This window comes from Colobus angolensis, unplaced genomic scaffold (genome assembly GCF_000951035.1).
Source record: "Colobus angolensis palliatus isolate OR3802 unplaced genomic scaffold, Cang.pa_1.0 Scaffold92, whole genome shotgun sequence".
In the NCBI taxonomy this organism is placed as follows: domain Eukaryota; kingdom Metazoa; phylum Chordata; class Mammalia; order Primates; family Cercopithecidae; genus Colobus; species Colobus angolensis.
In genome coordinates, this window is record NW_012123154.1 from 7918587 (window position 1) to 7945856 (window position 27270).

A 27270-nucleotide genomic window follows, 5' to 3' on the forward strand; every position below is an offset into this window, starting at 1 on the left:
CCTCCCAAAGTGCTGGGATTACAGCCACTGTGCCTGGCCAACCTTTGTTTTTCTAAAAGCGTCTCGCGTTCACTTTTTGGCTTTTCTTACTCTTTTTCACTTTTTCTTATCCAACTCATCTTCCTTCAGTCATTGAGGTTGTTGGTTTCTAGAGTTTTCATCCAGCTGTGCATCCACCAGTGGTATCATCTAGAGTATGAAAAAGCACATTGCATCTACTCTATAAAGATCTTTCTTTCAGCAAGTGTTATGTTAGGTTTATACAGCATAGACAGAGATAATGCAGGCTGGTCCTTTAGGACAAATACCAAATGTGTTCTTTAGGCCATGAAGCTCCAATTGTTGTACTCTGAGCAAAGCCACCAATGGTTGTACCTTCTATGTGAGTGCCTTAATTTATAACATGAGATGTGGCTCTATCATCCTGCTCAATCATCCGAGGCAAAGGCATTGGACCTGAAGGAAGCAATCTGGAGGCTTGTTGGTGGCTGTGAGCTAGCTTCCCATGACCCTGCTGATTGATAGGGACACTCTGTCCTAGATGCTAACAGATCCAATTAGATACACTTCCAGGGAACTCAATGTGAGGCCGTAAAAGAGGAACAACAGCAGAGTAAGCAGAAATAGGAGGAGGCTCAGAAGAGAAAGTAAACAGGAGGTTTGAGGGCGTGGAAATTGGGAGGCAGTAAAAGGTAGAGTTAGTCCAGTGAGGAGGTAGAGAAAAGGAGGCGAGAGAGACTGCATGGTAGTGACTGCAGAAATGGAGGCAGGAGAAGTGGGAACGGAGAGGATCTGAGAAGCTGACATAGGTTGCTTTTGCCTGTGAGCATCCACTGCCATTTCTTCAGCCACAGCAGCCTGGGACTTCTTGAGTCCCCCACCCCACCCCATCCCGCTCTCAGGCCTTTTGTTTTTCAGGAAGTGGATTGAACCCAGCACAGCCCCCTGCTCCAGGCCCAGGACTGGCCAATGAGAGCATCACACACACCTTCATAGCCTGGCCTAGTGCTGGGATTAGCATATGACCCAAACCAAGGCAGCAACAGCCAATGGAGCTGGCTTCCAGAATGCCCACGGGTAACTCTCTGCAACTCAACACTCTCTTTGCTGCAGTGGGCAAGCTAAAATTGCCAGGAGCTGACATATGGAGAAAATGGTAGAGAACCAGAGAAAAGCAGAGCTGAGTGATGGAAAGAGAAAGGCTGAGTCACAAAGGGGGACTACCTCTAGATGGCTCAGACACAAGAGGTGCTATCAAGGGATGCCGGTGGAATGAATATCGCCTGGCATTTGCTTCTGAGGACAACAACATAACTGGACACAGCAAGGAAGGAATCAGCCGCCGTTGTTCCCAGCATATGTATATAATTCCAAAACAATGCCTGCTGAAAGACGCTCAGAACACAGTTGCTGCTTAGTCAGTGATGGTTATTTTTATGAGAACGTGATACATTTATTATCACCCAGTGGTGTCATATCTCACACTCTCAGAGAACAGTCACAAATTTCCAAAATTACCCTTGAAAACCCCTTAGAAGGCTGCCACTTTGCAAACTGGGGATTCTCCAAAGTCCAAGACATCCAGATTCTCCTCACTGCTGGGCAGATCACTGCTTCTTGAGCAAATCACCAATTGGAGTTGTTGGTCTCCATGTCGAGGCTTGTAGAGAAACCGCCTCTTTCAATGCTAGGGTCACTCAGCTCACACCATGGGAGGCCCTCGGGAACAGAGACCCACGGCGCAGATGACAGACTTCCAAATCCCAGCTTAGCCTTCTTCATGGGGTGTAGTTCATTGAGCAGCACCCAAATATTAACTGCCAGGAAAATCTATCTGGAAAGTAACCTCACACTTGGATTGTCTCTCCCCCAGCATGTTAAGCAAGAAAGCGGCATTTTTCGAAGGTAAACTTTGTGGTAATTCTAAAACAGTTATTGGATTCTTCAAAGTGTAAGAGTGTAGCAATGCAAAGGTCTGGCTTTCCCAAAAAAACTGTAATAGTTGATGATAAAACCAACGCACACACCATTTCCTCCCTGACCACCTCTGACCTTATTTAAGTGAGCATCTTTGTGAGAGCTCTGCCCGGGGGAAACAATGTGGCTAAAATTCTTACCACCAGGACACACGAGGTAAAGGTATTGATTGTGTCCTCCCAGAACCAAAGATTTAGCTTAAAGGAAAAAGTTTGATTCAGTTAGCACACACATTACATTCTGAACGCAGAATAGATGAAGATTGGACATGATTTGAGAGAGCACAGGAGGACCTACAAAAATTGAGACCACAGAGTATTGGCAGGGCTTGGAGGTGGAAGGAAGGACCTTGGAATGAAGAGTGAAAGTCACTGAAGGCAAATATTCCAATTGACTGGATCCACACTTGGCACCTGGGAGGATTAAGGGGGTGGGGCAATGAGTAGAACCAAAGAATATTCCTTTTTTTTTTTTTTTTTTTTTTTTCTGGGAAGAGACGGAGTCAGCCAGGTGCAGTGGCTCACACCTGTAATCCCAGCTACTCTGGAGACTGAGGCAGGAGAATCACTTGAACCCAGGAAGTGGAGGTTGCAGTGAGCCAAGATTACACCACTGCACCCCAGCCAGCATACAGAGTGAGACTCTGTCTCAAAAAAAAAAAAAAGAAAAAATTGTGAATGAGGTCAGGTCCTGCCCTTGTGTTAAAGGCTTCCAGTGGTTTCCCACTGAACTCAGGAAAACTCCAACTGCTTCTCTGGGCCTACAAGCCAGTGCCACCTGGACCTGCCTACTGCCAGTGGACTCTATCAGCCCACAGCACATGCCTCCACCTGCTTGGGCTTCTGGGCCTTTGCACGCACCCCTTCCTCTGCCTGCAATACCTAGCCCTTACCTGGCTAATTTTTAAAAAAATTCTTCCATTTAAATTCTTCCATTTAAAAGGCCTCCACCTCTGGGAGGCCTTCCCTCAAATCAATCAAATCACCCTCATAACCTGTTCTTTTTCTTCTTAGCTTAACACCATGTAAAATTATCTTTATCATTGTTATTATTAGTAGTAGTAGTATTATGCCTCCTTACATCTCCATTTTTCTCCCTGATCCCTAAGAGCCAGAAAGTCAGGGATAGGCATTGCTCTCCATGTATCTTTAATGCATAACACTTTTGGACCATGCAACAATGTTTGCTAAATTAATCGAGAAGCATCCTTAGAGTTAGATACTATTATTATTATTATTATTATTATTATTTTGAGATGGAGTCTCGCTCTGTCACTGAGGCTGAAGTGCAGTGGCATGATCTTGGCTCACCGCAACCTCCACCTCCCAAGTTCAAGCAATTCTCCTGCCTCAGCCTCCCAAGTAGCTATGATTACAGGCACGTGCCACCACATCTGGCTAATTTTTTATATTTTTGGTAGAGACAGGATTTTACCATGTTGTTCTCGAACTCCCGACCTCAAGGGATCTGCCTGCTTCAGCCTCCCAAAGTGCTGGGATTACAGGCGTGAGCCACCGTGCCTGGTCGTAGATACTACTATTATTCCCACTTTATAAATGAGGAAACCGAGACAGGAGAAGGTTAAATAACTTGTTAAAAGTTATACAACTGGACCTGGATGGGCAGGTGACTATCTCAGATTGCTACCATTGAATGAAACCAAAAACAAAATGATAAACTCACATGATCTTGAAAAATAATGTTAAAATCAAATTAGACTCTGTAGAAAATGAAGTTACCTTGTGGACAATTTAAATTATTTACATAAGGGAAATATCTCCAAGTACATCAGAGATTAACACATCAGCTTGCACATTTATTCCAGCCACACGGGTTAACATTAACATATTCTGTGACTTCAGATGCAATGTTTCCTACTATTTCTGATTTCTTAAAAGGTTTTGAAGTATTTGAGCACTTGGACTGTTCTCTTCAAACTGTATGGGCAGGTGGGCATTCCGTCCAGTCATTTCTGCCCTCACCTAAAGGAACAAGCAGAATGTGGTTTTATTGCACAATAGTAAAAGCCAATGCCACCACAAACCCAGTGACCTTCTAGCTACTTTCTAAATCTTTAAATAACTTAGAAACAGCCCTCACCCAAGGGAAGGGTGGAATTTAAATTAAAGAGAAGGGGCTGATTTTATGCTTACATTGCTGAAGTCCCTTCAAAATCAAGTGTCCCTGGTTTCTCCAGACAGGAAGTAGACAGTTTTTTTGTAACAAGGAAAACACCATGGGTCTTATCTCTGTGTTGCTTTCACAGCTTAGATAAACCTGTGTGTCTTACAGAGGAAATGCAACAGGGTTCCAGCAAGAACCTGTATGCTGCGGGAGAAGCTCCCTCCAGGGAACTGAAGTCTTCCATTTCCTTCCAGCGGGAACCATAGCTGCTCTGTAGGAAAATACAGGAATTTGATTCACATAGAACAAAAATCAACAACCCTGAGGGGTAAGGGGATTTTCCTGAAATACATGAGTTTCCCTGGTTTCACATGATACTGTGTTTGGTTTATACGTCATGTACCACAGAAGGCTGAAAATGGTCATTTCCTGGCCCCTCCGGTGGTGGTTTTCCAGCCAGGAAAGCATTCTGACTAACCAATCAATGCAATTTTTTTTTTTTTTTTTTTTTTACTTTGAATCTTCATGCTACTGAAAGAAAGCCGACTTGTCCTTGCAGGGGTTGGGGGAGAGGGTGGGGCTTCAGAGAAGCAACCTCGAGTTGGTCTTGTTATCAATCATCTCCGCCTATTGTGAGAGTTTGAACAGGCAAAACCTACCCACACACACTGGCGTGATGTGCATTTTCGGTGTGTTACTTAAAGCATAAATGAGATGTCATCTGCTTTTCCATCAGATTAGGTTTGGTTTTTAAATATAAATATTCAGACCAAACTGAGATTTTTAGAACTTTGTAACATACAAACTTGATTGTGAAAATATAGACAAGAAAGATTAAACGTATTTTTAGTGTTTTTAAGTACAAAACTGTGTTTTCACTGGTTCGCTTACTCTTTCATATGTTCAAATGTATATACATGAGCACCAGTGTGTATATTGAGGGAGGGGAGTTTTCGAATCTTGAGACCTCTACACAACGTTTATTTGCTGTTACACTTAAACGAGGTTGAAGTTCAACAAAGGCAGGCAAAGCAGGCCTTCAGTTTGCTTTGGTTTCATAGACATATCGATCATTTCTTCTGTTTTGTGTGGTCGTTGTCAAAATCATCTGTACATGGAGGCACCAGCGGGGCCAATTCGGCCCTTCAGGAAGGGCCCCCTGACATGCAGAAACTCTTGGTATACTAGATGCAATCAACTGTCTGCAGAAATGATAGACTCTGGGTGATAGTCACTGAATGCATGGCTTAGAGAAATTTAAGAACCCCAGGCCCAGTGGGTGGTGAGCATTACATTTCTAGGAAGGCAATATCATGTCACCAAATGGGTCCTTGGGCTGGTCACAGTGAATGAAAAGAACCAATCTCAAGAAAGACTCTTCCAAATTGGAATGATAAACATGGAGACTTTTAGAAAGATAATTTACTCCAGAAATTGTCACTCTCTCCCTAATACTGTTGGGGAGAAGAGGGGGAGGAGGATGGCCTGACCAGTGGCTAAAATTATTATGCGCCCTGAGATGGACTTCCCTGCAATGGAGAAGGATACAGGAGGCTCTTACATACAGACACCAGCAGCCAGCAGTGTTACACATATTCTTGACCATTTGGCTGGTATATTTTGCACTAAATATGCATGAACTGGACTTATGTTTCACATGTCAGTTTCTTGTGATTTTGATTAAGCAACAGGCAGTCCTAAGCCAAACACCTCCAGGTACCCTAACAAACCATTTCTTGCCCTGAGAATCCAGGACCAGACTAGAGACTCACTTTGGTAGTGCCCCTGGGACACCAGTCTGACCAGCCAGGTGGCCCCCTAGATGACCTCTCTTGCTTCTCTCTAATTCAAACAAACAAGCAAACAAACACACTGAAATGAAACCTCAGGACATCGCAAGAACCCATGAGAAATCCCTGTTAATGATCATTTCTTTACAACGCTCATACCAGAGTTGCAACTCGAACATCTGATGTTTTTTAACACGATTCATTACTATTCATCAAAAGACAGTTATTTTTCAATACAATTTTGAAAAGATACACCCCTAAGTCGAAGTTTCTAAGGATTTTTTTCCTCCAGGAATAAATGTTTGAGAAAGAATATTCCTGAATAGACATACATATTATTAATAGACCAAGAAGCCTGGAATATGTTCCAAGAAAATTAAAGGAAATGCCATGCTTATCATTATAAGGTATGCTCAATGTGGGGAGTAAGACCTCTTAGGAAGTAGAAGAACGAATAAATGAATGAGTGAATAGGGTACCTCTCAGTGAGGGAATGAGCGATGACTGCTCCCACTGTTTTCTGGGGAGATATATGTTCTCAGGACTTTTTTCACTGCTGCAAGGAAAGTTGAGTGAGGTGATTATGCCAAGCAGCCTGGAGACAATTAACCCAGGTTTCCAGAGAACATCCTGGTCCTGTCTAGGCTGGTGCTTGCCTCAAAGGCTTCCTCATCAGCATAGAGTTACTCAGGTGATCCTTCAATTTCCCTGAAGGTGTTAGACGAGTAATGTAAAAATCTAGAAGAACTGAGCTCATAATGTGATAAGTAACAAAACTTTGCAAGCCTATTAGAGGGGAAAATTGGAAAGGTTGCAGCCAATTATTAATAAGACAGATGAACATGAGCTGTCTAGAAAGCACTTGGACTCTGGGACACATTGCCAATGCAGAAATGCACAGAGCAGAAGGGGGCACCTGGCAGCCCCAGACAAACCCAGCCAGGAGGAGTGTTTTGATCATTCATGTTAAGTGAACTAACATAAATCAAGTTTTTTTGTTTTTTGTTTTTTTACATTTAGAAAAATTTGCATTTTCACCTCTATCTCACACATATATGAATGAAATTCTTCATTTTTAGTTTGAGTCTGTTAACCCAGGTCAGGAAGAGAAGGATAAAGTGATTGACCTCATCTAAAACACCAAAAAGTTTTTCTTTTAGGAAAATGAAATCACCACACTTCCATCGCAGAGGGTCAGGAGCCCTGGGTGCAATATTTAAGGAGGCCTTCACTTTCGAGCTCCTGCAAATGCAGTGTTGGCGCCTGGAGTGAGGGTCTCCTTAAATTTTATGCTAGCCTCCTGCTAGTTCTGACTACCAGTAATCACAGTTGGGAGGGAGAAAGACAGCATGGTAGATAAAATGAAGACTCCTTTATTAAAACCAAATTAAAGAACTGTTGGGCTTCCCATTTCTATTAAATTTTAGAACTCAAATTACAAAGCTCCTAAATTTCAATTGCATTGAAGTAGTCACGAATCTATGCCATGGCCCTGTGTAAGACTATGCTTTTAGAAGCTTCTCTTACTAGTCCCGCCTGCAGTTTAATAAGATTGTTTCTTGCTACCTTTGAAACCCATCTGCCATGCTGTGCACTCCCTGTAGGTGTGGAATAGCTGAGCAACGTCTTTTTTAATCTTTATTTTTCTTTTTTGGGGGGACAGAGTTTCACTCTTGTTGTCCACGCTGGAGTGCAATGGCTTGATCTCGGCTCACTGCAACCTCCACCTCCCAGGTTCAAGCGATTCTCCTGCCTCAGCCTCCTGAGTACCAGGGATTACAGGCACCTGCCACCATGCCTGGCTAACTTCTTTTTTTTTTTTTTTTCTGTATTTTTAATAGAGACAGGGTTTCACTTTGTTGGCCTGGCTGATCTCAAACTCCTGACTTCAGATGATCAGCCTGCCTCTGCCTCCCAAAGTGCTGGGATTACAGCCACTGTGCCTGGCCAACCTTTGTTTTTCTAAAAGCGTCTCGCGTTCACTTTTTGGCTTTTCTTACTCTTTTTCACTTTTTCTTATCCAACTCATCTTCCTTCAGTCATTGAGGTTGTTGGTTTCTAGAGTTTTCATCCAGCTGTGCATCCACCAGTGGTATCATCTAGAGTATGAAAAAGCACATTGCATCTACTCTATAAAGATCTTTCTTTCAGCAAGTGTTATGTTAGGTTTATACAGCATAGACAGAGATAATGCAGGCTGGTCCTTTAGGACAAATACCAAATGTGTTCTTTAGGCCATGAAGCTCCAATTGTTGTACTCTGAGCAAAGCCACCAATGGTTGTACCTTCTATGTGAGTGCCTTAATTTATAACATGAGATGTGGCTCTATCATCCTGCTCAATCATCCGAGGCAAAGGCATTGGACCTGAAGGAAGCAATCTGGAGGCTTGTTGGTGGCTGTGAGCTAGCTTCCCATGACCCTGCTGATTGATAGGGACACTCTGTCCTAGATGCTAACAGATCCAATTAGATACACTTCCAGGGAACTCAATGTGAGGCCGTAAAAGAGGAACAACAGCAGAGTAAGCAGAAATAGGAGGAGGCTCAGAAGAGAAAGTAAACAGGAGGTTTGAGGGCGTGGAAATTGGGAGGCAGTAAAAGGTAGAGTTAGTCCAGTGAGGAGGTAGAGAAAAGGAGGCGAGAGAGACTGCATGGTAGTGACTGCAGAAATGGAGGCAGGAGAAGTGGGAACGGAGAGGATCTGAGAAGCTGACATAGGTTGCTTTTGCCTGTGAGCATCCACTGCCATTTCTTCAGCCACAGCAGCCTGGGACTTCTTGAGTCCCCCACCCCACCCCATCCCGCTCTCAGGCCTTTTGTTTTTCAGGAAGTGGATTGAACCCAGCACAGCCCCCTGCTCCAGGCCCAGGACTGGCCAATGAGAGCATCACACACACCTTCATAGCCTGGCCTAGTGCTGGGATTAGCATATGACCCAAACCAAGGCAGCAACAGCCAATGGAGCTGGCTTCCAGAATGCCCACGGGTAACTCTCTGCAACTCAACACTCTCTTTGCTGCAGTGGGCAAGCTAAAATTGCCAGGAGCTGACATATGGAGAAAATGGTAGAGAACCAGAGAAAAGCAGAGCTGAGTGATGGAAAGAGAAAGGCTGAGTCACAAAGGGGGACTACCTCTAGATGGCTCAGACACAAGAGGTGCTATCAAGGGATGCCGGTGGAATGAATATCGCCTGGCATTTGCTTCTGAGGACAACAACATAACTGGACACAGCAAGGAAGGAATCAGCCGCCGTTGTTCCCAGCATATGTATATAATTCCAAAACAATGCCTGCTGAAAGACGCTCAGAACACAGTTGCTGCTTAGTCAGTGATGGTTATTTTTATGAGAACGTGATACATTTATTATCACCCAGTGGTGTCATATCTCACACTCTCAGAGAACAGTCACAAATTTCCAAAATTACCCTTGAAAACCCCTTAGAAGGCTGCCACTTTGCAAACTGGGGATTCTCCAAAGTCCAAGACATCCAGATTCTCCTCACTGCTGGGCAGATCACTGCTTCTTGAGCAAATCACCAATTGGAGTTGTTGGTCTCCATGTCGAGGCTTGTAGAGAAACCGCCTCTTTCAATGCTAGGGTCACTCAGCTCACACCATGGGAGGCCCTAGGGAACAGAGACCCACGGCGCAGATGACAGACTTCCAAATCCCAGCTTAGCCTTCTTCATGGGGTGTAGTTCATTGAGCAGCACCCAAATATTAACTGCCAGGAAAATCTATCTGGAAAGTAACCTCACACTTGGATTGTCTCTCCCCCAGCATGTTAAGCAAGAAAGCGGCATTTTTCGAAGGTAAACTTTGTGGTAATTCTAAAACAGTTATTGGATTCTTCAAAGTGTAAGAGTGTAGCAATGCAAAGGTCTGGCTTTCCCAAAAAAACTGTAATAGTTGATGATAAAACCAACGCACACACCATTTCCTCCCTGACCACCTCTGACCTTATTTAAGTGAGCATCTTTGTGAGAGCTCTGCCCGGGGGAAACAATGTGGCTAAAATTCTTACCACCAGGACACACGAGGTAAAGGTATTGATTGTGTCCTCCCAGAACCAAAGATTTAGCTTAAAGGAAAAAGTTTGATTCAGTTAGCACACACATTACATTCTGAACGCAGAATAGATGAAGATTGGACATGATTTGAGAGAGCACAGGAGGACCTACAAAAATTGAGACCACAGAGTATTGGCAGGGCTTGGAGGTGGAAGGAAGGACCTTGGAATGAAGAGTGAAAGTCACTGAAGGCAAATATTCCAATTGACTGGATCCACACTTGGCACCTGGGAGGATTAAGGGGGTGGGGCAATGAGTAGAACCAAAGAATATTCCTTTTTTTTTTTTTTTTCTGAGACAGAGTCTTGCTCTGTTGCCCAGGCTGGAGTGCAGTGGCATGATCACAGGTCACTGCAGCCTCAACCTCATGGGTTCAAGGATCCTCCTGCCTTAGCCTCCCAAGTAGCCAGGACTGCAGGTATATGCCACCATGCCCCGGCTGATTTTTTTTTTTTTTTTTTAAGAAACAGTGTCTTGCCTTGCTGCCCAAGCTGGCCTTGCGATCCTGGGCTCAAGCAATTCTCCTTCCTTGGCCTCCCAAAGTGCTGAGATTACAGGAATGAGATACCACCCTCGGCCCCAAGGAACATTCTTGACAGGCCAGAAATAATAGTCCAGAAGGCATGGGACCCTATCATTTGTTGGTTCCTGGTCTCTCGCTACTCCTCCTCCCTGTAAAATATAACAGACTAATATAATTCTTAAGAGTTCGGGTCTAAGTCAGGTAAACGTAGATTCAAATCCTGACTCTGTCTCCTGGTAACTGTATGCCACGAAGCAAGTTATTTCACTTCTCTTTGCTTCAATTTCCTCATCCTGCCAATGAAGGTGATAATAATTCTTCATATCTCAGAGATTGTCATGAGGAATATAAGAAATAATGGCACATAGAAAGTGTTTGGTAAATATTCGCTGCTGTAGTATTTTTACTGTCCTTAATTACTTACGCAGTGTCTGTGGTAATTTACATGTGTATAGATTATTGAGAAGCCACCATTCTCCTCTGGGCATGCCAAGGCTGTATGGAATGCATAGGATGTCACTTTTATTGTGTATGTTGTTTACAGTCAGCAGAAATTAATTCACATACTAAATTTGTCTTTTACCGCGGGCTTCTGGGTCTTGCTTAGGAAAGACCTTGAGCAAAGGAAGAAAGAAGCTTCAATGTCAATAAGTGAATTTTAATCTTCATCAGAGTGGGCTCTTATTCAAATGAAGTCAAATGACATGTGAGACTTCTTGGACCAGCCTCCCTTGATAGGCAGGTGGAAGCTTTGGTTTTTACACTCTGGGAGTGAGTTTGTAAGGAACTGGTCTTTTCAAAGACCCCAAAATCACACCAGAAGGAAAACATCTGGAATATCTTCATAACAGCCTCCCTCACACACACACTTGTTGAGAAGTGGTTACTCATCTTTAGAATTTCATATTTCTCTTTGAGGATGAATTTTCCCAATGTTGGCCCCAATAGGGAACTTGCTCTTGTTTTAGAAGAATCAAGAGACATCTTTTGATAAGAATACTACATAGATTGTCTGCTGAATATGTTTTCTGCTGAATACCTGATTAATGGTGGTTTGCTGTCATCTGGGTTTTGCATAAGGAGATTTAGATCCATGAAATCATCTGCTCATCTTTTAGAAAGTAAACTGGTTAAGAAAGTAGGCTCTGGTAATAGGAAATATTCATTACCGTTTCAAACAACTCTTTTTTTTTTTTTCTGTTTCATCACAGTCATAATTAATTTCATGGCTCAGGTACATGAAGAGATTTAAAGCGATGTTTATAAAATGAATTAGCCTCTCTCTCATCTTATTTAGAGTTCTCCATTGTGAATATACTCAAATTGTAATGGAGAGGCAATTTATGAGAAAGCTCTCTGGTGTCCTTGATTCTGTATCCTCTAGAGGATTTATTATTTCAGCTCTCCTCCCTTGGGGCCAGAAGACAGACCATGTGGCTGAAAGACAGCAGCTTTGATGCTTTTCATTAAAAAAGAATTGTTCTGGAAACATCCCATTTGGGATATTTTGATGAGGCTGAACAGTGGGAATTTGGAGACGAGAAATGGGGTACATCTATAACTCATTGGTACCGATGCAGGTTTAATAGGAATGAGGTTGCAAATTTAGGTGTGTGAGGCCGTGTGCAATTCTGCACACCCCTGGAATGGGGCTGGGGAGACTTAGTTCTAGTTCTGCTTCTTCCCCTATCTTGCCCTTGACCCTGGAAAAATCATATATTCCCCTGGTCTCCTACTTTCTTAGCAGTAAATGAGGGGGGTTGAAACAGATGAGTTCTAAGGTTTTTTCCAGCCCTAAAATTCCATGATTCTGGGTACAATTGTAAAAGTATCCATTTGGCTACTTCTTATTTCCACATATCTTTGGGGTTTGGGTGGTTGATTACATATATACTCATCTTTGAAATTATTTCTCTTTGCTTATATTGATCCATAGCATGATTTTTAAAAATATGGTTAAGCTAATCCCTTGAGCTGTGTCCAATAGTCAGCCAGTGACTATTTACATTTAAACTTGTCCTGCCGTTACACTGGCTGCATTTCAGGTGCTCCACGGCAATGTGGCTAGTGGCAACTGTACAGAAGAGCACAGACACAGAAAATTTCTGTCATCAGAGAAATTTCTCCTGGAGAGCACTGTGATGAGGAGCAAACCCATTTCTAAATAAGAGACTGGCTCAGGGGTACAAGACTGGCTTCCTTCCCAAAGGATATTCTTCATTCTAATCCCAGGTTGATCAATCATGATCTCTAAAGCCAGTCCCATAAGCAAACACTCAAATTTTTGGCAGAATTTAAGGCATCCCAAAGGCCTGTTTACAAATACCATCCCCCACACCACCCGTGTTGCCCACTCTCTCTCTCCCTCACCTCCCCCTCCTTTCTCTCCTCCCTCCACCTGTCATGTCCAGGTAGTGCCAGGGCCACATTCAGTATCCCTGATACACCAGCTCAGAGAGGCAGCAGCTGGAGAGGACAGAACATAGCATTTTCCCTCCATTCAAATGTGCCATTAGTGACAGGGCACTGTATCGTTTGTTTGTGTGTTTGTTGCTGTTTTGTTTAATGAAATATTACTGTGAAATATTACTATTAATGAAATATTACTGTGAAATATTACTTTTCGGTCTTTGACCAGAGGAGGCCCCTGTGTGGGTTGGTGAAAAAAGGAAAGTTGGCTGTCACATGGGTGATGAGCATAAGCAGCTCTTTGTGCCTTTTGAGTTGGATTTGAAAAGAAATAACTTAGTTTTCCCATCGTCCATGGCTCTTAAACAGAGACTTCAGAGAGAGTTTTTGGCAGTATGTTTAGGCAATAACTTCTGGTTTCAGTGATTGGGCAAACACCATATTCTGCCCCTCCCGAGCCAAAGCCTGGCAAGTGTCCCAGGTGAGCTGAGTGTTGCCTAGTCCCTGCTGCTCTCACCACCCTATGCTGCTCAACTGAGTTGAGGAAGCAGAAGCTTCACTCTGCAGCTTCATCTCAACTTTCCTGCTGGTCACTGTGGCCTACACCTTTCTCGTGTCTTTGTTTCTGTCCCATGAAGGGAAAGAAAGTGGCTTTCAGGGTACGATTCTGCAGGCAGGACAGTCTAAGGTCAAGGGGTTGTGTCTGATAAGAATCTTCCTGCTGTGGGGACTCTCTGAAGAGTCCAGAGGCTGTGCAGGACATCACACGGGGAAGGGGCTAAATCTCTGTTTTTTGGTTTTAACTTTCTACTTTGAGATAATTTTAGATGCAAAGATGAGTTGCCAAAATAGTACAAAGTGTTCCTGTATGCTCCTCATACAGCTTCCCCTTTGTTAACCCTTAAGTAACCATTATATAATTATAAAATGAAGAAACTTGTATGATTCTATTAGTCAAATTGTAGACTTTCATTTGGATTTCACCAGTTTTTTCATTAAGGTCCTTTTTCTGTTCCAGGACTGAATCCAGTGTCCCACCTTGCATATAGGTGTCATGTCTCCTGCTCCCCGCCCATCTGTGATAGTTGCTCAGCTCAGTCTTTACTTGTCTTTTGAAAAATGCTGCTCAGGTATTGTGTAAAATGCTCCTCGGTTTGGCTGTGCCTGATGTTTTCTCATGACTAGACAAAGGTGATACATTATTGGGAAGATACTACAGAGGGGATGTGGTCTTCTCAGTGTATCGTATTATGAGGTACCTGTTGCCAATATGTCTTATGACTGCTGATGTTAACCTTGGTCCCTTGGTCAGGGTGAAGTCTGCCAGGTTTCTCCATAGTAACATTATTACTTCTCCCTTTGTAATAAGAAAGGAAGGGGGGAGCAAATGAGATAATCTGAGGCTATGTAAAGGTCCTGTTTCTTTTCAAACTTTCTCTCACTAATTTTATCATCCCTCAGTACTAAAATTGCCTGCAGCAATATGAATATCTGAGTTGTTCTACACTATTGGTTTAGTAACAACCATGGGGCATTAAGAAAAAAAGCACTATGTTTTTTATATATATAAATATATATATGTGTATATACACACACATATATATATTTGTGTACATATACTTATATTTTATATATATATATATATATATTTTTTTTTTGAGACAGAGTCTCGCTCTGTTGCCCAGGCTAGAATGCAGTGGAACGATCTCAGCCCACTACAACCTCTGCCTCCCTGGCTCAAGGGATCCTCCTGCTTCAGCCTCCCAACTAGCTGGTACTACAGGCACACGCCACCACCCTCAGCTAATTTTTGTAATTTTAGTAGAGATGGGGTTTTGCCATGTTGGCTAGGCTGGTCTAGAACTCCTGACCTCGGGTGATCTATCCACCTCGGCCTCCCAAAATGCTGGGATTACAGGAGTGAGCCACCGTGCCTGGCCAAAAGCACTATATTAAATATATTAATGAATTATAAGGCCCACCTTGATTTCAGAAATATTAAAATATGAAAAAAGGAGAGACTTTTCTGAATGGTTGAAATTCAGTCAATTTGCTGATGCTAAAAGTCTGTGAGGCTCCCAGCCGTGGAACTAGTGCCCCCATGTTCTCAGGCCCCTCAGTCTACACTGCATTCTGATATAACCCTTTTATGGAAGCAAATGGGTACAGTGGATAAAACAGGATGATAGTTCTCCACAGGTGTCTTTGGAAACACCCGTTTCAAGAAATGAGAACTCACGATCAACAAACACGCAGGTTCTGAGAGTTTGTGTTATCTCCAGCTTGTAGAGATTCTCAACGCACATTAAACAGTCTTACATTCCCTGAGGCATTTGGCAATAAAAAAGCATGTTCAACTTTCTTTAACTCAGAGTCCAAACCTGGTTCTTGGCAGGACCCCTTTTTTCATGTGCAAACATTGGCCAGCAGGGACTGTGTGCCAGCAACGTGTTTGAGGAGCCCCAGAGGAGTGTGTGGGTCTGGAGTCAGATATCAGGAGTCTGGCTCCTGCTCAGCTCTTAGTCATGAAATTGTGCTCCCCATCGGCTCCCCTTCTTTGCTTTCCTTCCAAGACTCACTGATGTTTGGGTCCTGCTGCTAGTATTCCACTGACATGCTCAAAAAAGGAGCTGAGTGCCCCACTGTAACTCCCGATTCTTGTAACTCCTTTTCCTTCCCTCTCCTCTATTTATAAAAATATGTTCTCTCCTGCTTTTCCTCTACCTCTCCACCCACTTCTCCAGTCCTTTCCTATTTAAAAATTTAGGGTTGCTGGTCCTGGGAGTCCACAGTTCTGTCCATTATCCCTAGCCAACCTGGTTGACTCTCAGGCCCGCAACCGCCCGTCTTGTGCCTACGAATCTCAAATCTGTATGTTCAGGCCAGACCACTGGTCTGTAGATCCAACTTTCCAACCCAAATGCCTTTCAAATACCCCAAACTCTGAAAGTCCATAAAAAACAGCATGTTTTCTTCCTGCACCTGTCACTTCTTCCTGTATTTTAACCTCAGTCAATGGCTTTCCAGCTCAGACATTCAAACCAGAAACATTAGGGTTATCTTTAATTCTTCCCTTGCCTTTGTACTTCATATTCGTTTTATCACTAATATTAATAAATAGTGCTTCCAAAATACTCTCGGGCCAATCCCATCCATCAATCATGACCTTCATGTTTCTTCTGACCCTTGTAATCTCTCGCCATTGGCAACAACTCACTTAAATTTCCTCCTGATCGTGGCCTCCTCCCACTTAAAACCATCTTCCAAGGTTCTCTTTCTAAAACAGAAGTTTTGTATTTTTTTCTTGCTTGCTTAAATGTCTTTACTGGTTCCCCTTAGAAAATAAATATCCAGCCTAGTTTTCAAGATCTTGAAATCTATTCTCTACATCCCCTTTTAGCTAGGTTATTCTACTAACTTTGGACTATTCGACATTCCCTGACTATGCCATCAAGTTTAATAAATATTTACACTCTAGAATTCTCTCCTTACGTGTCCCTCATCCTACCCCTCACTTTTCTTTAATGGACCCTTATTTAGCCTTCAAGACCCAATGCAAATATCATTCCTTCTACTAAGTCTTCCTCAGTTATCCAAGTTGAAATGAATGATTTCCTCCTCTGCACTCTCAGGGCCTCATACTTATTTAGATGAGTTTCTCACACAAGACCCTAAACTTTATAATCTTAGGGACTTTATTTTATTCATCTATCTATTCCCAAGGCAATAGGTACTCAATGGTAATTTTTTAAATTGTTGATGTATCCCATGACATGGTGTAGTATATATGAATCAAAGTTTTGGACAATCCTCTTCCCAGTTTTAGGGAATTCCCACCTCACAAAGTTTTTGAAAAACAGAGCCCAGTTTCCATTATCAGAGCTGAAAATGCCAGGTTTCCTTGGCCTCCCTGATTGCTAGGGCAAAGGCATGACTCAGCTCCACCATGAAATTCACATGCCCTGCACTAGGAGTCAGAGTGTGGCACGAAGAGGTGGCACCACAAGAAGTTCTCTCTGGTGCAGTAATGGTTGTAGCAAGTCAAGATCCCAGGAGAACAGATCCAGTAGTGTTGGTTCTTGTGTCTCATGAACAAGGTGTCAGGTGTGGGAGAAAAGAGGTATAATCTTCATTGGATACATTCTGTGATCTGATTTGGGGGAATTATTCCTTGTTCTCTCACACTTCTAGAAATTCTCTGAGATTCATGGTATCTTGTTTAATGAGTTTCTTTTCTGTTTAAATGGACAGTAAGTTCCTGCTGCTTAAAACTAAAAATGCCCACAGATGGGGAAATTGGAACCAGAAGTGGTTATCAGAAACAGACCTTATGGTAATGAGGAGAATCTGGGTTTGGTTATCATGCCTAGTTGGGGCAGACAGCAGGAAAAAAATGCTGGATGTGATTCTGTCAGGTCTTATGGCATGGTGGCAAAACGGTTCATCATGACCTGTCATCCTTCAAATAAAATGCCCATTCCCTAACAGCAAGCTTCAGTGGGGACATGGGTCCCTGCCAACAATGCTGTGAAGGTTATGAGAAATTCAAGATCTAAGAGTGAAGTGGTTGTCTCTACAGAGGGGAACAACTTAAAGAAAATGCTCAAATATCTAAATTCTTGACTCAAAGCATCGTCTTTAAACTTGGAGTTGTTATAGCAAACTCTTATTTCGTACAGCCTTAGATGAGGAGGTCAAAAACTAAACTCAAAGTTGAATATTGTATGCTTATGGATTCACAGCTTTTCTAGTCTCTTATGCAAAATGTAGCACATTGGTTAGGAATGAGTAAAGGCCTGCAATTGAAATGGGGACTTGCGGGGATCCAGTGGACTTCAGAGTGTGAGGATCCCCTGGTCCCCCTGAGTTCTCCATGCAGACCAGGGAAGTTCATCCTCTCTTTAGTGACAAAGCTATTGCTATCTTGTGGAAGAACCTTCCCAACTACTTCATCTGGGCAAAAATTATCCTTATGACCCACATCTACAACTTTCTTAGACATCTAATTAGCTTTTTAACTAGGGTCAGGCCCCAGAATGTTCTGGAAGGCCAAGTAGAATACCAAATCTTAGCCCCCAAGAAATTGCACACCAAAGAAGTAATTCAGTTTAACACAAATCTGGCAAATACATATGAAGATGTATTGTGAAGGGCCGCAGCAAGGTGGGAAGTATACACTTGTAGATTGAACTGAATTTCATGGGTATAGGTATATTTTCCAGGGTCTGGATTCTTTGAGCTAGCCCAGACAGCTGGGAACAGATTCAGTTGTTTACTTGTTTGGTCAACAGAAACCTGTACTCAATGATAGTCCCTGCTGAATGAGATTGAGATGCCAGGCATTACCTGATAAAATATAGTTGAAGGACTCCAAAGATGTGGGGGTTGGAGAGTGAGAAAGGATGGGAGCAGATTTATCATGAGCAAGTAAGTGAAACACATTCCCTCAAACCTTACCACGTCTCCAAAGAGGATCCCAAGAAAACACTCCCTTCACCAAAGCATTGAGAGATGCATGGATCAGGTGAAGGCTAATGTTATTTATGGCATCATGGTTCCCATTTTCTACAGGATAGATTGCTGATGCTCTTAGTAAACACCACCTCCTGGAGACCCAGAACACCACTGTGGTCCTCTCATCAAAGAGGGAGCTTTTGGGGAGTGAGGTAAGAAATAGAGTTTTGACCAAAGCCCTCTTCCAGGAGATTCAGTGGAATCCTGAACCCTTCCCCCACTGACTGCATGTGTCATCTCAGTAATCAGTCCAGTCCTCACTTTAACTCTCCCTTAGAGGTGAAGTAAAGGCTACAATGGTGGAAGAACTGAATGGAAGTCCTTGACACATGCTCTCCCTAGCAAATAATAAGTAAAACACTATGTTCTATCCTTGGGGGAACCGCAGAGATAAGTTCTTTTACCGAAGACTTTAAAGATGGAGGGGCTACTATACCATACAGAAATCAGCCAGAGCCAGTTTCTGTTGCTTCGGACTAAGGATGTTCATTGATAAAGGAACTGGAAACAGAAGTAGTGATAAGCAACAGAGCTCAGAGTGATGCAAAAGTTAAAAGAGCTCTGGAGAAGGAATGGCAGTGGATTATCATAAGGCTAATAAAATGGTTGCTCTAATTGCCACCACTGTTCCAGATGTGGTCTCTCTCTACTGAAATAAACCAACTCAGCCCCTGGTATTTTCCATGCAAGTACTGATCTCAAAAATGCTTTTGTCCCATCCTAATAAATACAAAACATCAGAAGAAGATTGTTTTTGGCAGGCTGGGCACCAGAAACTTTTCATCCTCTTGCTTTAGGGCTCTGTGCTAAAGGAAAATTGATCATTTTGCTTTCCCAAAAGACATCACATTGGTCTACTACATTGATAACATCAGTATGATAGGACTCAGAGAGCAGAAAATAGCAGGTGCCATAGATTTCTTGGTAAGATAGCATAAGCCAGAGGTATCCCATGGAAATAAAATGAAGAATACATCAGTAAACTTTCTGGGAGATCCATGGGGGTACTGAAGGCATATCTTCTGAAAAGTAAAAAACTAATTGTCTCACCTTGCAGCCTGTAAGAAAGAAGTACAATACTTTGTGAACCTCTTTTGAGTTTGGAGGCAACATATGCCACACTTGGCTGTGCTTTGTCCTCCATGCACCAGGTAATTGAAAGGCTTCTAGCTTTAAGGAGGGACCCACCAGTCTCCAACTGGACAAGTCTGTGGCAGAAAGAGCTCTTCCATTTGCGCCTTAAGACTGGATCCAAGGGTGTTCAAAGTGCAGGTAGAAATGAGGCAACTATATGAAGACTCTGCCAGGCCCTTAGGTTTTAGGAGTAAAGCCACAATCACTTGGCAAGAATTATTTTTCTGTTGAGAAAAGATTGCTACTGGACCCTGATGGATGTTGCAAATTTAATCGTAGAAAACCAGGTGAACCTGAACTCTGCATTATGAAGTAGGTTTTATGTCATCCTCCCAGCCAAAATTCAGGCATTCCCAAAAGCACCATCACTTAGGCTGTGCAGATCCTGAAGGCATAAGAAAATTGTATGGGCAGATGGCTCGCACACGCAGGTACATTCCCTACTATGTTATGACCCTTCCCTCATCCTACACCTAAGCCTCATGGAGAATCCTCCTGATCAGTTGACTGAAAATGGAAAAACAAATCTGTGTGTATATGACTTTGCACAGTGTGTAGGTGTTTGCTGGGAGTAGACTGCTAAAGAGTGACACCGACTCTTGAAAAACAGTAAAGAAAGGCAATCATCCCAGCATAACTAATTGGTTCTTCTCATTCTGTATTTTACCAAGGAGACAGGAGTTGAGGTCAGGCTGTGTGGACAGTGATTAATTGTTTGGCCACCTAGTAAAAACTTAGTAAAGAGCAAGACTTAAGAGTTGGTGACCAGATCAGGGAAAGAATATAGACTGACCTCTGAAAACAGGCACCAATAATGCCATGATAAGACTCACCAAAATTCCTCCCAGTGAAGGAGGCTTTCTTTAATAAGGTGGACATGACCATCCTCTCGGGATATCAGTCAGCCACTATCCCCAGAAACCCAGTGCCACCCAATAGGTACATGAAGTGAGAGGCCATGGAGGGAGGAAGCTATGCAAGGGCTCAGAGACAAGCACAGGTCCTCACCTGGCTGCATATCCACCTCACCTGGCTGCTTATCCCACTTGCCTACTTCAGTGACAAACCCTGAATGTCAAAGTGGCACCAAAATCAGGAGCAGCAGCTTGCCTTCTGGTAGTCTGTTTATTACACTGAATCTTTTCCATAACTGTAGAGGTAGAAATTTGTCATCACTGGAATGAAGACTTATTATGAACTTGGGTTGCATTGACATTCCTTCCTAACAAGCTTCTTCCTTCATGGCCCACATGGCCTTCATGAACACCTTATTAATCATGATGGTATCTCATACTCACATAGAATTGCTTCTCACTAAAGCACTTTTTTTTTTTTTTGGAGATGGAGTCTCACTCTGTCACCCAGGCTGGAGTGCAGTGGTGTAATCTCAGCTCACTGGAAGCTCTACCTCCCAGGTTCAAACAATACTTCTGCCTCAGCCTCCCGAGTAGCTGGGACTACGGGTGCGTGCCACCCTGCCTGGCTAATTGTTTGCATTTTTAGTAGAGATAGGGTTTCACCATGTTAGTCAGGCTGGTCTCGAACTCCTGACCTCAGGTGATCAGCTCGCCTTGGCCTCCTAAAGTGCTGTGATTACAGGCGTGAGCCACTACACCTGGCCTAAAGCAGTTATTTTTGAGTGAAGGAAGACAGGCAATGGGCTGAAGTCTATGGGATTCTCCAAGCTTGCCTTGTAACCCACATCTCAGAATTAGCTGCCCTTGTAGAACAGCAGCATAACCAAATGAAGACTCAGTTCTAGAAACAGCAAATGTTGGGGGAAATCCTTGCTCTTAAACTAAATGATATTGCCAGTGAATCATCATTTTTGACCTGCACAAATGGTGAGTTCGTACCACTCGATGTAACGGTTTGGGACATATAGAAAGTGGGAACCAGCGATCCACACGCAGTGGATCTTTCCTGTGAATAGGGATGGTTGGAGGAATAGTAAAGCCTCATAACCACTTGCAGCTATTTTGTTTTCTGACCCCCTAGCTCTGGGCTTTATTAGAGGTCTTCATAAATAAGGGAAGAATACAAGAAATAAGGTGAGGCAGCAACGGTTCCATTGTAAATTTGAAGCTGAGACTCACACCTGGACATTTCAAAGTCCTCTTGCCACTGGATTGAAAAAACAGTGTAGGCCAAGGCAGGTGGATCACCTGAGGCCAGGAGTTGGAGACCAGCCTGGCCAACATGGTGAAAACCCATCTCTACTAAAAATACAAAAATTAGCCAGGCATGATGGTAAGTTCCTGTAGTCCCAGTTACTCAGGAGGCTGAGGCAGGAGAATTGCTTGATCCCAGGAGGCAGAGGGCTGCAGTAAGCCGAGATCACGCCACTGCACTCCAGCATGAGATCCTGTCTAAAAAAAAAAGAAAGAAGGGAAGAAAGAAAGAGAAAGAAAGAAGAAAGAAAGAGAGAGAGAGAGAGAAAGAAAGAAAGAAAGAAAGAGAAAGAAAAGAGAGAGAGAGAAAGAAAGAAAGAAAGAAAGAAAGAAAGAAAGAAAGAAAGAAAGAAAGAAAGAAAGAAAGAAGGAAGGAAGGAAGGAAGGAAGGAAGGAAGGAAGGAAGGAAGGAAGGAAGGAAGGAAGGAAGGAAGGAAGGAAGGAAAGAAAAGAAAGAAAGAGAAAAAGAAAAAAGGAAATGTGGTATGTGGGGGATGGGGGATAATATGGGTTTTGACAGAAGTAATCCATCTACTAAGAAAGAAGAAATGGAGTTCCATCTACTAAGAAAGAAGACAATAGGCACATAGATGGGGTCAGGGGGATTCCCTGGGGTGCCTCAGAGAACGGCAAGGTTCTTGCAACCTGGAGTTGGTGAGTTTGCTAGGTTTCCTCTTCCTGCATAAATGAACCAACTCCCTTTCTACGTAAGTGAACCAGAGTTGGTTGCCATAACTTGTATCTAAGAACTCTGCCACGCTGGGCTATGCCAGGTCATAGCTGTAAAATGGAGGTAAGAAAATTGATCATGGATAGGTTGATGGTTAAGGACATGGATTTATGTATCAGAGAGTTCTTGATTTGAGTCCTTTCTCTGCCACTGTCTAGTGGCATCATAGGGAAGTTACCTGACATTTTGAAGCCTGTTTTCTCATCTATAAAATAGGAATGATGATAACATCCATATCATAGGCTTTTGTAGGGATTAAATGAGATAATCCATATAAAATGCATATAGCAAGGATTAATAGTGTTAGCTATTATAATCTATGTTTTATTTGAATTGATATGAGTCTTAACAAAAAAATACCCAACATTATACAATGCTACTTATTATCTAGGCTGTATCTGCCCCTTTCTTTTTCCTTCCACACCATCCTTGTTCTTGATGATTAACTACATTTCACCCTTGCGAAGGTGGGAAGAAGGGCATTTTGTGTGCTGGTGGAAGAACTGGGGTGAGAGAAAGCATACCCAAGTGTTAGTACTTGCCTCTCACCAGCTGGGTGGGCTGAAGAGAGTTGGTTCTTTCTCATAACTTGAATAGGTTGGATTCCTCCAGCTTTTTCCAGCTCCAGCATGTGAGGGCATAAGGAGAAGGCTGTGCTTCTGCTGGACCAACACATCTCTGTGGTATGTCCCATGATGGGGAAGTTGATAGGTGACAGATAAAATAAAAAATTATTCAGATCCCAACTTTCCCCAGCACCAGACCCAATGATATTTCCCCCCAGATATTTCAGTCAAAAGGATTAGACCTTTCCGAGTTAAGACCTTAATGAGTCAAGACATAGCAAATACTTAGAACAACTTTAGGGTAACTATATAAGTATAAACCATGATGCTACACACTTCTTAGATGTGTAAAGCTCAAAAAAATGTTCCAAGTTATTATTTGTTTCCTTTAAAAAAACAGGAAATGAAATTGACTTGGAAAAAATGACCCAATCTTTATAGAATAGGCAAGATCTGAGTAATTTACTGAGTAAACAAATAACCTGAGAAAGGAAAAGATCTAGTAACCCTCAGAATGTTGAATGAGGGATAATTACTTAGGATATGATTATTTATTATTATTGGGATATGTCATTACTTTACACATTTTATCTTTAATTCTGATTAAGGTTTTCTGAATTTTATTCCCCTAACTAAATTTTTCTTCTAACTAAGTGTATTTTAAAGTGTTGACTAAACAAAGCATTCTAAAGAGAAAGGCCCAGCAGGGAGTATATATTTAATAATGCACAGTGACTACATCCTTGTAAATTACAACTCTCCTATTCTTGTCTTTCTCACAGGTATGCTGAAATGACAGAGTGATCATTAAGTACCTTTCAAATGTTATTATACTTAACAAGAAAAGTAGCGATGTCTTGAATGACAAGCTCTTAATTTAGGTAATGAAGCTTTCACAGGATTATGGGAAAAATATTTTCTTTCTTTTTCGTTTTTTTTTTTTTTTTTTTTTTAGATGGAGTCTTGCTCTGTCGCCCAGGCTGAAGTGCAGTGGTGCGTTCTTGGTTTGCTGCAAGCTCCGCCTCCTGCCTTCACCACATTCTCCTGCCTCAGCCTCCCGGGTAGCTGGGACTACAGGCGCCCGCCACCACGCCCCGCTAGTTTTTTGTATTTTTAGTAGAGACGGGGTTTCACCATGTTAGCCACAATGGTCTTGATCTCCTGACCTCGTGATCCACCCACCTCGGCCTCTCAAAGTGCTGGGATTACAGGTGTGAGCCACCACGCCCGACTGGGAAAAATATTTTCTAAAGCAATAAAACTGGCATGGTTTCAGAAAATATTATCATCTATTTAGAAAAAAGAAGGATCAACAACACACCATTAGAACTAATCAAGAGTTTAGAAAGTTTGTCAGTGTGATCAACCTACTAAAATGAATAACAGTTTTTATGCCAGAAAATACCCAACAAGAAATTTTAAAATAAGATCCTTCATTCATAATGGTAGCAAAATCTATGAACTGGCCAAGAATCCTGAATTCATCTGTGGAGAAAAGTATATTTGATTAAAAACGTAAAAGATGATCTGAAAAAAATGGGGAGCTATTCCATGTCCTTAGATGGCTAACTTGTTACTGTAAGGATGCAAATGTTTTTAAATTAATCCATGATTTCAATACTGTCACAATCATGACTAGGCAGTAAATTTTTGAGGAACTCAAATTTATATTACCATGAATATGGAAGAATAAAACACCTAAATCCATCTTGAAAATAGTAGAGCAGGTATTTCACACTATAAAATAAAGCATAGCATAAAGCCATAGTAATAAAAAAGGTGTGATACTGATGCAAGAACAAAGAAACTAATAGAATATTACACACACACACAGGAACTTAATATATAATAATAGTGGCACTACAAACCATTAAGGGGCAGAAGTTTTAGCAGCTGATAATGGAAAAATTTTCTCACTATGGAGAAAAGATTGCATGTTGACGTGATAACAAAGACGAAGGTGACACCAGATAGATGAAAACCTGAACGCCAAAGGTGAAACTATAAAGTCAAGAAAACCTAGGATAAGTCTTTTCTGATAGAGGGCCAGAGACTGACTTCCTAAATAAAACCAACTTGGAAAACAGTAACACCAATAGAAAAATGGCAAAGGGGCTGAACAGGCAGTTTATAAAGATGAAATCAGAAGGTTAACAAACATGAAGAGATACACGAAACTCACTGGTAACGAGAGAAATGCAAAACACAACCATGGGACGTAGATCTGGCAACAAGAATGTAAGTGATAGGAAATGCTGGTGAGAAAGTGGAGACAGAAAAGTTCATATGCGGCTGGTGAGGTAGATTGACCAGCACAGCCTTTCTGGAGAGCAACCAGTCATTTCCCAGCTATAATCACCACAGGCACGCATCAATGATCCTTCAGTGCAATTTCATTTCTGGGCACAAATCCTAAGAAAGTTTGCACATGGCTAGGTGTGGTGGCTCGTGCCTGTAATCCCAGCACTTTGGGAGGCCGAGGCGGGCAGATCACCTGAGGTCAGGAGTTCGAGACCAGCCTGGCCAACCTGGTGAAGCCCCATCTCTACTAAAAACACAAAAATTAGCCAGGCATTGTCATGGGTGCCTGTAATCCCAGCTCCTTGGGAGGCTGAGGCAGGAGAATTGCTTGAATCTGGGAGGCAGAGGTTGCAGTGAGCCGAGGTCACACCATTGCACTCCAGCCTAGGCAACAGAGCGAGACTCCATCTCAAAAACAAAAAAGAAAAAAAAAAGAAAGAAAGTTTGCACACAAGTTCATAAAAAGACATGAAATGTGAATGCTCTTTGCAGCATTCTTTGTAGTGGTAAGGAGCTGGGGCCAACCTAATGCCTGCCACAGGGAAAGTGGGCCTAAAATGTGGTAGACACAGGTGCTATGCAGTAGGCTGAACAAGGATCCCCAGAGATGCCCTGCCCTAACCCCTAGAACCTGTGAATGTTACTTTATATGGCAAAAGCTACTTTGCAGATGTGATAAAATTAAGAATCTTGAGATGGGGAGATTATCCTGGGTCACCCAGGTGGCCTGATGTAATCACACCAGTCTATAAAAAGTTCTTGAGAGGAGTCGGGAGAAGGCAGGGTAATGGTGGAAGCAGAGATTGGAGCAACAGGCTTTGGAGATGGAGGAAGGGGTGACAGCCAAAGAATACAAGGGGCCACTAGAAATGGAAAAAGGCGAAGAAGCAGATTCTTCTTTTAGAACTGTCAGAAGGAACCACTTGCCGATACCTTACCTATACCCTAGTAAAATAAATTTCAGACTTCTAACCTCCAGAAATGTAAGATAATACATTTGCATTGTTTTCAGCCATTAACTTTGTGATAATTTGTCATAGTAACAATAGTAAACTAAGACATGCTGAGTTCATGCAAAAGTTAGAAGCAATGTAGTATATACACATAGAAACACAAATTAATCTTAAAAATGTCAATGTTACAAGAAAAAAGTTTTTTAAAAATCAGATGTGTGAGTTGGAAAACTCAATATTTTTAAGATGTCATTCTGCCCAAATTGATACATAGATTCAACATAATCTCAAGCAAACTCTCAGGAAGATTTTTTGCAGAAATTGACAAGTTGATTTTAACATTTATATGGAAATACAGAGGAACCAAAATAGCTAAAACAACTTTGAAAAAGAAGAATAAAGCTGGAGGACTTACGTAACTTAACTTCAAGACTTGTCCTAAAGCTACAGTAATCAAGCTAGTGTGGTATTCGGCATCAACACAGATTAATAGATCAAGGGAATGAACTCTAAAGTCCAGATGCAACACCAAAAATATGATTCATAGAAGAACAAATTGATAAAATGTGCTTTATCAAAACTCAAAACTTCTGCTTTTCAAAAGACTTTAAAGGGAGTGAAAAGAAGCCACACAGTAGGAGAAAATACTTGCAAATTAAAGTGTATATATGATAAAGCACTTGTATCCAGATTATAAAAATAACTCCCAAAACTTGATAATGAGAAAACAAGCACTCTGCCCTACAAACTGGCAAAAGATTTGGAACAGACACATCCCCAAGAAGACAGATGAATGGCAAATAAACACATGAAAAGATACTCAACTTCATTAATCATTAGAGAAATAGAAATTAGAACCATTGTAACATGCCATGGGCCAGGTGCAGTTGCTCGTGCCTGTAATCCCAGTGCTTTGGGAAGCTGAGGCAGGAAGATCGCTCGAGTTCAGGAGTTTAAGACCAGCCTAGGCAACATAGCGAGCTCCTATCTCTGAAAAAAAAAAAA

At 42.2% G+C, this 27270-nt stretch overlaps 1 pseudogene; it reads right to left on the bottom strand.

Moving 5' to 3' along the window:
* The window catches only part of LOC105504506, a 34653-nt pseudogene that overhangs the window by 1840 nt on the left and 5543 nt on the right, over positions 1 to 27270 (bottom strand).